Source organism: Salvelinus sp. IW2-2015, unplaced genomic scaffold (assembly GCF_002910315.2).
Source record: "Salvelinus sp. IW2-2015 unplaced genomic scaffold, ASM291031v2 Un_scaffold3520, whole genome shotgun sequence".
In the NCBI taxonomy this organism is placed as follows: domain Eukaryota; kingdom Metazoa; phylum Chordata; class Actinopteri; order Salmoniformes; family Salmonidae; genus Salvelinus; species Salvelinus sp. IW2-2015.
The window spans coordinates 72,447-87,771 of record NW_019944800.1 but is presented as its reverse complement, the minus strand read 5'-3'; the positions used below and the strand labels follow the sequence as shown (position 1 = coordinate 87,771).

Here is a 15,325-nt window from a genome sequence, read left to right as displayed (position 1 = left end):
GTTCAGTCACGTAGATGCAGTCGTGTGTGTTCTGTGCTGGCAGACTTTGTGTGTAAGAAATTTCCCAAAGCCACACTTAGACAAAGAGGCCCGTCAACCTGTGGTTTATGTTACCGTCGACAACCCCAATTTACCACGGTTACCAGGATTACCAGGTTACCCCCTAAATGACTTTACATCCAATCTATTCATTATTTTCATTATCACATACATTTATTAATCATTCATTTCAATCATTTGACTGGTTAAAAAAAAAAAAACTTTTGATGACCTGTCTAGTAATATTGTACGATTTTAAAAATATATAAATATGCTGTGAGGTTGGTGAATTATTTTGTATCTTTATTTTAATTTAACCTCTATCTGGCGATAAAGCTTTATGAAATGATCTGGACAGAAATACACKCACCATCAAATATTTTCTTTGAAAGACCTCAATTGAAGTTAAGAATTATTAGACATAAATATCGCTATTACATTGGCCTATGGATATTTGAGTTTTTACGGGTTAAGTTATCTTAAATCGTATATATTGAAATCCACTGTTGGGGAAGYRACTCTGAAATCATATTWTACCAAGCTACCAATTTMACTTGAAGAAGTTTTAAGCTACACTAATGCAACCATTAATAAAAATCTAGTTTACTGAACTAAAGTTACTTTGAAATGTAGTTCACTACATCCAAACTAGTTTGTGAAATGTCATAGACTACAAATAAAAAAAATAGGTGTTAACAGGATGTACCCTGTTAAACACACAGACTATTGTTTTACATGAAAATTTGGTCTGATGCTGAAAAATACATTTTATTTCACCCATATATATATATATATATTTTTTTTTTAGCAATAATAAAACATTTTGTTTGTTGTTCCAGCAGTTAGCTACACCGCTAAATGGCAAAACAAAGTGTTACTACTGAAAATACTACCAATATTTGAATTGAATTCATCTACCACCAAGCTACATGTAATGCAGTTCACTACTCCTCAACACGGTTCAATAGTCTTTAGATTTGACAAAACTGCTCTGGAAAACAGCCTAAAATGTACAAATGTCCGTCTCTGTGTCTCTCAGTGAAGGTGACCTGGGTGACCTCTGTCGTCTTCTTAGGCCCTTGACAAAAACACTAGAGCAAGGCGCTTGCAATGCCAAGGGTCGCGGGTTCGATTGCCGCTCGGGCCACCCATACGGCAAATGTATGTACCACAGGAGGCTGCTGAGGGGAGGACGGCTCATAGTAATGACCGAAACGGAGCAAATGGAATGGCATCAAACACCATGGAAACCGTAACGTTTGATGTATTTGATACCATTCCGCTCCAGTCATTACCACTAGCCCGTCCTCCCCAATTAAGCTGCCACCAACCTCCTGTGGTATTCACGCATGACAAGTCGGGATAAAGTGTCAGCTAAAAGCCATGTACTCTAAACTTTAAAACCATTTACATATCAACTTTAAAACCATTTACATAACTTTTAAAACCATTTACATATCAACTTTAAAACCATGTATATATCAACTTTTAAAGATGCACTATGCAGAAATCAGTCCGCCATTTCCTGGTTGCTAAAATTCTAATAGTTTGCCTAATTTCAGTTTATGTGACAAAATTTGCAAGTACAGTGTAGAGAATCATTGTACCATTTTCTATAACCAAAAATATAGTATTTTCATCTGTTTGAAGCTGGTGTACAAAACCGAAAGTAAAAGATGCGAAAAATTAAACGGAAGCATAGAAATAGTGCACATAGAACAGATCTACCGCTTCTTAGACTTGTTTTCAATGAGAATAACAGATCTATAACTCACGTTTCTATGTGAATTTGGTTCACCCCCCCCCAAAAAAAGTTACATATTTCAGCTTTAAGTATTTTTGTCTCTTTGGCTGCTGTCTGAGAGAATAGCCTGCCGCCAAGGTGAATTCCGCTAACCAAACACCCCCACATACACACCGTGTCCCAGTCCCCGTCGGTGCGAAACCACCCCCCTGAGCGGTGCACAGTCATTGACAGCCTCTCGGTTTTACTGTGTCACTCTTCATCCTCATCATCATCAGTAGCAGCAGCATCCTCATTATCATCACCATCATCTCAGACTGAAAGATTCATTGTCTAAGTGCTTCTAAAGTTGTTTTGATGTTAGAACTCATTGAGAGACATTTCATCATTGGACCTACTGTTATGATATCAACTACTTTGAGTATTTTTAAGAGTATTTATTTAAAAAAAATATATATATATATATATTTTAAAAGTAAAGGTCACAGAAAAACAGAAAAGAGAGAGACGGACAGAGTGAGAGACGGACAGAGTGAGAGACGGACAGAGTGAGAGACGGACAGAGTGAGAGACGGACAGAGTGAGAGACGGACAGACAGAGAGACGGACAGACAGAGAGACGGACAGACAGAGAGAGAGTGAGGGACAGACAGAGAGACAGACAGATAGAGAGTAAGAGATGGAGGGAGGGAGGGACAGAGCGAGAGTGAGGGACAGAGTGTGAGAGCGAGAGACAGAGTGAGGGAGGGACAGAGCGAGAGTGAGGGACAGAGTGTGTGTGTGAGAGAGAGATAGAGCTGTGTTCAAGGTCTGGGCCACTGCTCTGCGGTGTGTTAATGTCACTTTGTTTCCAGGATGACGAGGTGTGTGAGAGATCAGAGAACACACACACAGAGGTGAGATCAGAGGAATCGAGAGAGCGACAGCGGCCCATAACCGCTCTTATGACTCTCTCGCTCTCTCCTCTCGCTCTCTCCTCTTGCTCTCATTCTCTCTCTCTCACACACACACACACACACACACACCTGCACCACACACAGACACACTCACAACACACATGCACTAGAGCAATGCCGTATGTACAGTGTGTTACCATTGACGTGATCGTGATGAAGGTTTGAATGGTAAGTCTGCATCTCTTTTGTATTCTTAGCCTCTTCGTATTGTTGAGACATTATAATTAACGTGTAAATGGAGGTTGCAAATGCTGAAAACATGTACTGACTATGACTGACATTTGGTTGTCTTACCTAGCTAAGAGCGTCAACTAGATGACTGAAAGGTAAATGGAAAGTCTCATTGCAGCTAGTCTCATTGTCAGACAAACAGAGAGTTCTTCAATGAGATGCTGGTGACAACCTGCCTTGTTGTGTTCGGATCTATAGCCAAAACCAGTTCATTTCACACATGTAACTTTGGAAAAACAACGACAAAAGGATTTAAAAGGACATTTTTTTGTTGTTGATTTAAATGGAGATTTAAGTTGTCTTGTAAAAAGGCCTTGCAGCCGAATCGTAACGAGACGTAGTGGAGGAGAAAGAAAAAGTCTCGCAGGCGAAGCATCTGCATTAACACATATCCTTGTGATTCAGCTACTGTTTATCTGTGATGCTCTACATGTTCTTAGGTCCCCGGGCTAGTAAAGATATCTGATTCATTCATCATCTGAGGAGAGACCGTCGTCTGATTTTACGGGTGTCCACGGGTGTCTATTTTACGGGTGTCCACGGGTGTCTATTTTACGGGTGTCCACGGGTGTCTATTTTACGGGTGTCCACCGGTGCTATTATTGACGGTGTCCACCAACCGGTGTCTATTTTACGGGTGTCCACTGGTGTCTATTTTACGGGTGTCCACGGGTGTCTATTTTACGGGTGTCCATGCTGGGATCTCCCATGTAGTTCTATTGTTAGACTGTTGATGCTGTTTGTTCCATTATTGCATCATAATATTAGTTTGAAAAGTTGTATTTCTGTCTTTTGTCCCATTTGATGTGCCGTCTTGATGATCTTGTTTTGTCATTGTGTGCTGTGAGGCACTGCTGGTATGTAATACCATGTAAACTCTGCAAAATTATCCCTCAAAATTCACTCATTCATTTAATGGTACATTTGGTCATTTTTTTGGGGGGGGGGGTAACTTGCACAATTCCAGTCCTTACGTCAGACAACCGGTTGTTGTTGGATTTAAACATCTTATTTTACTATTCTCCCAACGATTCACAGGTTGAAAAATGCATATTAAAATAGTTTGATAATATAAAACATATATATATATTTCGTACTTCCCCCCCCCCATCTTCAGGTGGCATCTGAGAACCTGTTCAAACCTTGACCAGAGCTCCGAGACGAGAGTAAGTTCCCTTTTCACTAATCAGTGATTTTTATTTATCTGTATAATAAACTGTTATTAGCAGTGACCGATCGAACAACACATTCCGACTATGATTTACGAATAATTGAACCGCTACTTAATTACGGCAGGTATATTATATTTCTGCGTAGGCTGTACCTTCACCGTGACCTTATGACCTTTAGTTCATTAGTCATTTAGGAATTCAATCCAATCTGCATTGAGTATTTTTACAAATATTTTATGTAATGAGATAAAATTCTAATTTCCAAAAGACAATATGTGTAGTTTAACTTGTATCTGGCAAGCATCTGACTTGGACCGCAAAAATATGAAGTATATATAAATATATATATATATATATTCGCTGAAATTATAAAAAAGTTATCAGAAATGTACAACCAAAACATTTTCAAAAGTTTTAATCTTTAGCTTTGGTCCGTTCCATATTGATTCTGTTAGTTTGGATCGTACTGGTTCTACATACAGTTCATAACGTGTGGAAAGATATAGAATGTTCTTCCAATGTAGATTAACATACGTAACGTTTATTTCCTAGTTGTTTCTGTTATAGTAGCTCGAGAAGAGAGACACATTTGGGCAATAAAATGAAGCTATTAAAATGCCGTTATATTTTCTGTGCCGTTGAAGCCCTCGTGTCATACTGTAATGTAATAGATCTTTAATTTGTATTATTTTTTATTTTACCTTTATTTATTAACTAGGCAAGTCAGTTATCGTATTTTCAATGACGACCTACCCGGGAACAGTGGGTTTAACTGCCTTGTTCAGGGGGCAGAACGACAGATTTTTACCTTGTCAGCTCAGGGGATTCGATCTAGTAACCGTTCGGTTACTGGGCCAACGCTCTAACCACCAGGCTACCTGCCGCTCCCACATTATTTAATCACGACGTTATTAACACAAGTGAGTTTACAAGCCCCATAATTACAACATTACCGTAAAGATAATGTTGATCGCATCTCTCTTTTCTTTCCCTCGCTCTTTTTATCAGTTATTTTCTTAGTGATGGAAGGATGAGAGAAAAGATAAAGGGAGAGAAAAGTTGTGTTCAAGTCTTTCCCCCTCCTCTGTACATTCTCTATTTATCTGAGGAAAGTAGAACATTGCCCCCACACTCCTGTTTCTCTTCTTCTCTTCGTTTGAATACTTTCACACTCCTGTTTCTCTTCTTCTCTTCGTTTGAATACTTTCACACTCCTGTTTCGCCCGCCTCGGCATCATCACACCGTTCAATAGATTTATGATCCACAATTTGATGAAAATCAACTTTGCCTACAAAACCTATTAAAACTAACTTTCGTTACGGAACTAATTGTCTGGATCACCTAATTACCCAGGCCATATGATATCAAGCATATCAGAGTAGGAGTGCTGAGAATCTAGGATCAGGTTTCCCCCCTCTGTCCACGTAATCATATCATATGTCATTATATTTTAAAATGATTAACTGATCCTAGATCAGTACTCTGAGAGGCTTTTCTGAATCTGTGTTTAAAAGTTGTAGAACCACGTCTGTGGAGGACCACGGCTGGTACAGTCAGTGGCCTACTGCTTCATCAAGTCATAATCCACAATGTTATCACCTCGTTACGCCTCCACTAGATGTTATGCTAATAGTGAGGTTTCATGTGTATTGTTCACACTGTTACTGCTACACCCATGTTAACATGTACGTATAAACCTACACACCTCACCTACACATAACTACCTGAGCCATTCTTTCTTTCTCGCTCTCTTTCTCTCTAACGACCCCCTCCCTAACTTTCCCTCTTTCCTCCTCTCTCTCATATCTCTCTCTCCTCCTCTCTCTTCTTGCTCCCTTCTCTCTCCTCTCTCTCCCTCTCTCACCCCGCCCTCTCCTCTCTCTCTCAAACCCACCTCTCTCTCTCTCTCTCTCTCTCTCTCTCGTAACCCCCCCCACATCTCTCTCTTCCTCCCCTTTTCTCTCTCTTTCTTCTTCTCAATTCAATTTCAATGTAAGGGAAATTATTAGCGATGGGAAAAATTTAACATTGCCAAGCAAGTGAAATAAATTAATAAACAAAAGTGGAATTAACATAAAAATTTACAGAAAACATAAATATAAAGTTGTATTCACTGTGTTGACCTTTCTGTGGCCAAGACAGGTCACATATCTTGCTGCTGTGATGTCACACTGTGGTATTTCACCCAGTAGATAGGGGAGTTTATCAAAATTGGATTTGTTTCTAATTCTTTGTGGGTCTGTGTAATCTGAGGGAATATTGTGTGTCTAATATGGTCATACATTGGCAGGAGGTTAGGAAGTGCAGCTCAGTTTCCACCTCATTTTGTGGGCAGTGTGCACATAGCCTGTCTTCTCTTGAGAGCCAGTATCTTTTAATTCCTTAATGTCTGCCTTACCGGCGGCCTTTCTCAATAGCAAGGCTATGCTCACTGAGTCTGTACATAGTCAAAGCTTTCCTTTGGGTCAGTCACAGTGGTCAGGTATTCTGCCACTGTGTACTCTCTGTTTAGGGCCAAGTAGCATTCTAGTTTGCTCAGTTTTTTTGTTAATTCTTTCCAATGTGTCAAGTAATTATCTTTTTGTTTTCTCATGATTTGGTTGGGTCTAATTGTGTTGCTGTCCTGTGGRTCTGTGGGGTCTGTTTGTGTTTATGAACAGAGCCCCAGGACCAGCTTGCTTAGGGGACTCTTCTACAGGTTCATCTCTCTGTAGGTGATGGCTTTTTTTATGGAGGGTTTGAGAATCACTTCCTTTTAGGTGGTTGTAGAATTTAACGGCTCTTTTCTGGATTTTGATAATTAGTGGGTATCGGCCTAATTCTGCTCTGCATGCATTATTTGGTGTTCTACGTTGTACACGGAGGATATTTTTGCAGAATTCCTCATGCAGCGTCTCAATTTGGTGTTTCTACCATTTTGTGAATTCTTGGTGAGCTCTCTCTCTCTCGCTCTCTCTCTCTCGCTCTCTCGCTCTCTCTCTCTCGCTCTCTCGCTCTCTCTCATGATGATGATGATCCTGAAACTGCTGTTTAGAAAGTCCTGTGTAGATCAACCAGCAACTATCAGGAAATAACACTGAGTGATTGATTTGTGCTTTGTGAGGTCGTTTGGGTGAAAAGGGAGAAAAAAAATCACGTTTCTTTTTTTTAACATTAAATGCATGATGTGGGTTGAACGCTGTTACAGAATAAAACAATTAATACATGTACCATGATGGCAGTGACTGTCCATTACTGCTGATAAACCAACATTTATTCACATTTAAAAATAAATGTATTTTTTTCTTTTTTTATACCCATTTTTCTCCCCAATTTTGTGGTATCCAATTGGTAGTTACAGTCTTGTCTCATCGCTGCAACTCCCGTACAGACTCGGGAGAGGCGAAGGTCAACAGCCGTGAGTCCTCCGAAACACAACCCAAACAAGCAGCACTGCTTCTTGACACAATGCCCACTTAACCCGGAAGCCASCCGCACCAATGTGTCGGAGGAAACACTGTTTACACCTGTCGACCGTGTCAGCGTGCACTGCGCCCGGCCCGCCACAGGAGTCGCTAGTGCGCGATGGGACAAGGACATCCCTGCCGACCAAACCCTCCCCTAACCCGGACGACGCTGGGCCAATTGTGCGCCAGGCTTGCTATACTCTGTATMAAAAYCCTATTTGATTTCACAAGTTCTTGTAAGCGTTATATTTGAACCGATTTTCCACGACATGCGCCACCCCATGGGTCTCCCGGTCGCGGTCGGCTGCGACAGAGCCTGGACTCTAGTGACTCAGCTTGGTGTTTGTTAGCTTAGCACTGCGACGCCTCAGACCACTGCGCCACTCGGGAGGCCTGTGTTCATATTACTTTAATAAAATATTTCAGTTATTCTGTATATTACATTTGTTTTATTATGTTTAGTATGTTTTAATATACTTTATTATTTCATACCAAGTCATCATCTCATCTCTACAGAGCTGCTGTCTGACAACATCCCTATTTTAGTAGTCCTTTAATGTAAATAAGACATACTTTAATGATCGCTGAATACCAACTATCAATCACTTAGATCATGTATTTTCAGGTAGATACCTGGAAGCAGCTGCTCTCTCTCCCTCCTCTCCCTCTCCGTGTCTGCTCCACACAGACCGGACAAGTAGGTGCGCAATGGATTATGGTCATTGTAGTTAATTACCACAAAGCCTGTTAGAAACGACAACTCCCTACTAAATCACACAGTTCGGGCTTGATCTGATTTACCTCTAAAGAGACGACACATTGAGCTCACAGGGGAAAAAATTTAATAGAATTCAAATAATTGAACCAACATTGGTCAATTACTTGTTTAAAAAACAATATTTTGGTTAATCGCTTAGCACTAGTGATAGGTGAATCAGAACCTAAAGGTAACTGGGCCATAGTGTGATAGATGAATCAGAACCTAAAAGTGATCAATCTGCTGTTTCGTCTTCATAGTCTGGGCTGTGTTCAGTAGGGACAAAAAATCACACAGTTCGATGACTTGATCTGATTTGTAGCACATTGAGCGTGGCAGGGTGGTAGGTAACATTGGAGGGGCAGGGTGGTGTAACACATTGAGGTGGTAGGTAGCACATTGAGGGTGGTAGGGTGGTAGGTAACACATTGAGGTGGCAGGGTGGCAGGTAACACATTGAGGGCGGCAGGGTGTAGGTAGCACATTGAGGGTGGCAGGTAGCACATTGAGGGTGGCAGGTAGCACATTGAGGGTGGTAGGTAAACATTGAGCGTGAGGGTGGTAGGTAACACATTGAGGGTGGTAGGTAACACATTGAGGGTGGTAGGTAGCACATTGAGGGTGGCAGGTAGCACATTGAGGTGGCAGGTAGACATTGAGGGTGGTAGGTAACACATTCAGGGTGGCAGGGTGGTAGGTAACACATTGAGGGTGGCAGGTAACACTTGAGGGTGGCAGGGGCAGGTAGCACTTGAGGGTGGCAGGGGGTAGGTAGCACATTGAGGGTGGCAGGGTGGCGGTAGCACATTGAGGGTGGCAGGTAGACATTGAGGGTGGTAGGTAACACATTGAGGGTGGCAGGGTGGCAGGTAACACATTGAGGGTGGCAGGTAGCACATTGAGGGTGGCAGGGTGCAGGTAACAATTGGGGTGGCAGGTAGCCATTGAGGGTGGTAGGTAACACATTGAGGGTGGTAGGTAACACATTGAGGGTGGTAGGTAACACATTGAGGGTGGCAGGTAACACATTGAGGGTGGCAGGTAGCACATTGAGGGCGGCGGGTGGTAGGTAACACATTGGGGTGGTAGGTAGCACATTGAGGGTGGCAGGTAGCACATTGAGTGTGGTAGGTAACACATTGAGGGTGGCAGGGTGGTAGGTAACCATTGAGGGTGGTAGGTAGCAATTGAGGGTGGTAGGTAACACATTGAGGGTGGTAGGTAGCACATTGAGGGTGGTAGGGTGGTGGTAAACATTGAGGGTGGCAGGGTGGTAGGTAACACATTGAGGGTGTAGGTAGCACATTGAGGGTGGCAGGTAGCACATTGAGGGTGCAGGTAGCACATTGAGGGTGGCAGGGTGGTAGGTAGCACATTGAGGGTGGCAGGGTGGCAGGTAACACATTGAGGGTGGCAGGGTGGTAGGTAGCCATTGAGGGTGGCAGGGTGGCAGGTTAGCACATTGAGGGTGGCAGGTAGCACATTGAGGGTGGTAGTAAACATTGAGGGTGGCAGGGTGGCGGTCACATTGAGGGTGGCAGGTAACACATTGAGGGTGGCAGGTAACACATTGGGGTGGCAGGGTGGCAGTAACACATTGAGGGTGGTAGGTAGCACATTGAGGGTGGTAGGTAACACATTGAGGGTGGTAGGTAGCACATTGAGGGTGGCAGGGTGGCAGGTAGCCATTGAGGGTGGCAGTAGCACATTGAGGGTGGCAGGTAGCACATTGAGGGGTGCAAGGTAGCACATTGAGGGTGGCAGGTAACATTGAGGGTGGTAGGTAACACATTTGAGGGTGGCAGGTAGCACATTGAGGGTGGCAGTAGCCATTGGGGTGGCCAAGGTAGCACATTGACGGTGGCAGGTAGCACATTGAGGGTGGCAGGTAACACATTGAGGGTGGCAGGTAGCACATTGAGGGTGGCAGGTAGCACATTGAGGGTGGCAGGTATGAGTGGTAGGAGCACATTGAGGGTGGTAGGTACACATTGAGGGTGGAGGTAGCACATTGAGGTGCAGAGCTGAGGTGGCAGTAGCACATTGAGGTGGCAGGTGAGCCATTGAGGGTGGCAGGTAGCACATTGAGGGTTGGCAGGTAGCACATGGAGGGTGGCAGTGTACACATTGAGGGTGGAGGTAACATTGAGGGTGGTAGGTAGCACATTGAGGGTGGTAGGTAGCACATTGAGGTGGCAGTTGTCACATTGAGGGTGGCAGGTAGCACATTGAGGGTGGCAGGTAGCACATTGAGGGTGGCAGTAGCACATTCAGGGTGGCATGGGTGGCAGGTAGCACATTGAGGGTGGCAGGAAGCACATTGAGGGTGGCAAGGTGGCAGGTAGCACATTGAGGGTGGCAGTAGCACATTTAGGGTGGCAGATAGCACATTGAGGGTGGCAGGGTGGCAGGTAACACATTGAGGGTGGCAGGTAGCACATTGAGGGTGGCAGGTAGCTCATTAAGGGTGGCAGTTAGCTCATTAAGGTGCAGGTAGACATTGGGGTGGCAGGTAGCACATTGAGGGTGGCAGGTAGCACATTGAGGGGTGGCAGGTAGCACATTGAGGGTGGCAGGTAAGCACATTGAGGGTGGCAGGGTGGCAGGTAGCACATTGAGGGTGGCAGGGTGGTAGGTAGCACATTGAGGTGGCAGGGTGGCAGTAGCACCTTGAGGGTGGCAGGTGGCAGGTAGACATTGAGGGTGGCAGGTAGCACATTGAGGGTGGCAGGTAGCACATTGAGGGTGGCAGGTAGCACCTTGAGGGTGGCAGGTAGCACATTGACGGTGCAGGTACACAATGAGGGTGGCAGGGTGGCAGGTAGCACTTGAGGGTGGCAGGTAGCACATTGAGGTGGGCAGGGTGGAGGTAGAACATTGAGGGTGGCAGGAAGCACATGCGGGTGAGGTAGCACTTGAGGGTGGACAGGGTGGCAGGTAGCACATTGAGGGTGGAGGGTGACAGGTAGCACCATTGAGGGTGGCAGGTAGCACTTGATGGTGGCAGGTAGCACATTGAGGGTGCAGATAGCACATTGAGGGTGGCAGGTAAGCACATTGAGGGTGGCAGGTAGCACATTCAGGGTGGCAGGGTGGCAGGTAGAACATTGAGGGTGGCAGGTAGCAGCATTGAGGGTGACAGGTAAGCACATTGAGGGTGGCAGGGTGGCAGGTAGCACATTGAGGGTGGCAGATAGCACATTGAGGGTGGCAGGGTGGCAGGTAGCACATTGAGGGTGGTAGGTAGCACATTGAGGGTGGCAGGGTGGTAGGTAGCACTTTGAGGGTGGCAGGGTGGCAGGTAGCACATTGAGGTGGCAGGGTGGCATGTGCACATTGAGGGTGGCAGGGCAGCAGGTGGTAGGTGCAACATTGAGGGTGGCAGGGTGGCAGGTAGCACATTGAGGGTGGCAGGGTGGCGATCGGGACGTAGGGAGTGGTAGGTAAGCACAATTGAGGTGGGCAGGTAGCACATTGAGGGTGGCAGGGTGGCAGGTGGCACATTGAGGGCGGCAGGGTGGCAGGTAGCCTAGCGGTTAAGAGCATTGGCCCTGTATTTTTTACATTTAAATTTTACCTTTTATTTATATAGGTTTTTTCTCATTGAGATAACATCTCTTTTCCAAGAGAGACCCGGTCCAATAGCAGCAGGGGGAACAACGTTTCAGACAAAACAACTTACATACACTAACACAACATTAAACAAAACTATAAACACACATARAGTACAAGAAAAACATTTTACATTAAAAACACAAACATCTTGACTAAAAACAGCTGMCCTAAAYACAATTACACTCTTCTATGATATATACATCGATCAAGTGTTTAAACTCCACCAACGAAACTAGATCATCACATTTTAAAATGTTCAGGAGAGAATTCCAGGACCACGGAGCTGAGTAACTAAAACTATTTCTACCATGTCCTGTTCTAATTCTTGGTAATGTTAGAAGCAAATCAGAATGGGACCGTAATTGATATTTATTTACTGACCTGACTAAAAAAGAACAGAGATAAAATGGCATTTTACCCAATATGGCCTTATAAATCAGTGTATACCAGTGTTTAAGCCTACGCAAGGTCAATGAAGACCAGTCAACAGCGCTGTAGAYATCACAATGATGTGTTAGACGTTTCTGTAGTTGAAAGATCGCTGGTTTGAATCCCCGAGCCGACTAGGTTGGAAATCTGTCGATGTGCCCTTCAGCAAGGCACTTAGCCCTCATTGCTTCTGTAAGTTGCTCTGCATTAGAGTGTCTACTAAATGACTCAAATGGAAGCTCACGGGGAAAAAAACAGACAAGATGTAATTCAAATAATTTAACCGAACATTTTGGTTAATCGTATTACAATTATAATTATTATTATTATTATTATTATAATTATAATCATTACTGATCAAAGGTTTTCACACTTTCATAGTGTTTTTTTTTACAGATTCGTCAGCTGTACAATATGAAATAAAATACAGGACAAAGTGAATGTGCACTGCACAGAGCCTTTAAGAACTGAAACAGGGGGATAGGAGTTGTCAGACTTGTCAAGACAGAGATGTAGAAGGGAGGGAGGGAAGGAAGGAAAGAGAAATTGAGGAAAATACGGCAGCAAGTGTGTGTGTGTGTGTGTGTGTGTGTGTGTGTGTGTGTTGTGTGTGTGTGTGTGTGTGTGGTGTGTGTGTGTGTGTGGGTGGTGTGTGTGTGTGTGTGTGTGTGTGTGTGTGTGTGTGTGTGTGTGTGTGGACGTGTTTTAACTATTCACCAGAAGTCCCCACAAGAATAGTTAAATACACCAAAATTTGACCAACTGGGGGCAAGGTCAAATGCTATTTCTGGGAGGTTTAGGGTGAAGTTAGAATTACTTTAAGGGTTAGAATTACGGTTGGGGTTAGGAGCTAGGGTTAAGGTTAAGGTTAGGTTTTTGGGTTAAGTTTAGGGTTAAGGTTATGGAAAATAGGATTTTAAATGAGACTGAATGTGTCCCCCCACAAACTGTACAAGACTGTGTGTGTGTGTGTTTGTGTGTGTGTGTGTGAGTGGGCGAGAGTAGTGTGTTTGTTGATTCGTTTAGAGGGTTCCCTTGTCCTCTCTTCCTTCCTGTCTCTCCGTCTCTAGTGTGTGTGAGTGTTTGTGTGTGTTGTGTGTTTGGGGATTCTCGGGTGGAGATGTGTTGTGTGTCTCCTTCTTTTTGGGTAGAGACTTCCTGTCAATAGACTTACCCAGAAGATCTCTGGTAAACAACTGTATTAACCCTTACCCAGAAGATCTCTGGTAAACAACTGTATTAACCCTTACCCAGAAGATCTCTGGAAACAACTGTATTAACCCTTACCCAGAGATCTCTGGTAAACAACCTGTATTAACCCTTACCAGAGATCTCTGGTAAACAACTGTATTAACCCTTACCCAGAAGATCTCTGGTAAACAACTGTATTATCATCTACACTGCGCCTACGAACACACACACACACACACACACACACACACACAAACACACACACACACACACACCACACACACACACACACACACACACACACACACAACACACCACACACACACACACACACACACACACACGTGCACACATACATGCACACACGTGCACACACACAGACACACACGTGCACACACATATATACAGCTCTGTGACCCCTGCCCACAGACACACACACACACACAGACACACACGGTGCACACACATATATACAGCTCTGTGACCCCTGCCCACAGACACACACACACACACACAGACACACACGTGCACACACATATATACAGCTCTGTGACCCCTGCCCACAGACACACACACCACACACGTGCATACACGTGCACACACATATAACAGCTCTGTGACCCTGCCCACAGACACACACACACACACACATATATACAGGTCTGTGACCCTGCCCACAGACACACACACACACACACATATATACAGCTCTGTGACCCCTGCCCACAGACACACACACACACGTGCATACACATATATACAGCTCTGTGACCCTGCCCACAGACAGTGTGTGCTGCTTTCAGATTGATAATGTGCTGAACCTTTCTTACAATGATTTGATGAAAAGATAGAGGAGAGTGCGAGATAAAGAGATAATGGTTAGAGGTAACGATAGAGAGAGTGTGAGAGAAAGAGATAATGGTTAGAGGAAAAATAAGAGGAGTGTGTGAGAGAGAGAAGAGAGTAATGGTTAGAGGAAACGATAGAGAGAGTGAGAGATAAAGAGATAATGGTTAGAGGTAACGATAGAGGAGAGTGAGAGATAAAGAGAAATGGTTAGAGGTAACGATAGAGGAGTGTGTGAGATAAAGAGATAATGGTTAGAGGAAAATATAGAGGAGTGTGTGAGAGAGAAGAGATAATGGTTAGAGGAAACGATAGAGGAGAGTGAGAGATAAGAGATAATGGTTAGAGGAAACGATAGAGAGAGTGAGAGATAAATAGATAATGGTTAGAGGAAACGATAGAGGAGAGTGAGAGATAAAGAGATAATGGTTAGAGGAAACGATAGAGGAGGTGTGAGAAAGACAATGGTTAGAGGTAGCGATAGAGGAGAGTGAGAGAGAGAAAGATAATGGTTAGAGGAAAAGGTAGAGGAGAGTGGTGAGATAGGAGAGAGAATGGTTAGAGGAAAAGATAGAGGAGAGATATGAGAGATAATGGTTAGAGGAAAAGCTAGTGTGAGAGATAGGAGAGATAATGGTTAGAGGAAAATATAGAGGAGAGTGTGAGAGATAGGAGAGATAATGGTTAGAGAGAGAGTGTGAGAGAAAGATAATGGTTAGAGGTAACAATAGAGGAGAGTGAGAGATAAGAGATAATATGATTAGAGATAATGATAGAGTGAGAGAAGAGATTAATGGTTAGATGTGAAGATAGAGGAGAGATAAGAGATAATGGTTAGAGGAAAAGATAGAGGAGAGTGTGAGAGAGAAGAGATAATGGTAGAGATAAAGCTGGAGGA

General features: G+C 43.8%; 1 protein-coding gene across 1 annotated transcript in view; it reads left to right on the top strand.

Moving 5' to 3' along the window:
* Nucleotides 1–2,734: 2,734 nt before the first annotated feature.
* LOC139025897 (uncharacterized) overlaps nt 2,735–15,325 on the top strand; it is a 20,919-nt gene continuing 8,328 nt past the window's right edge. The window contains exons 1-2 of the mRNA XM_070441152.1: nt 2,735–2,907; nt 4,088–4,136. The gene's annotated coding sequence lies outside the window, so the exon portion shown is untranslated. The remainder of the gene's footprint in view (nt 2,908–4,087; nt 4,137–15,325) is intronic.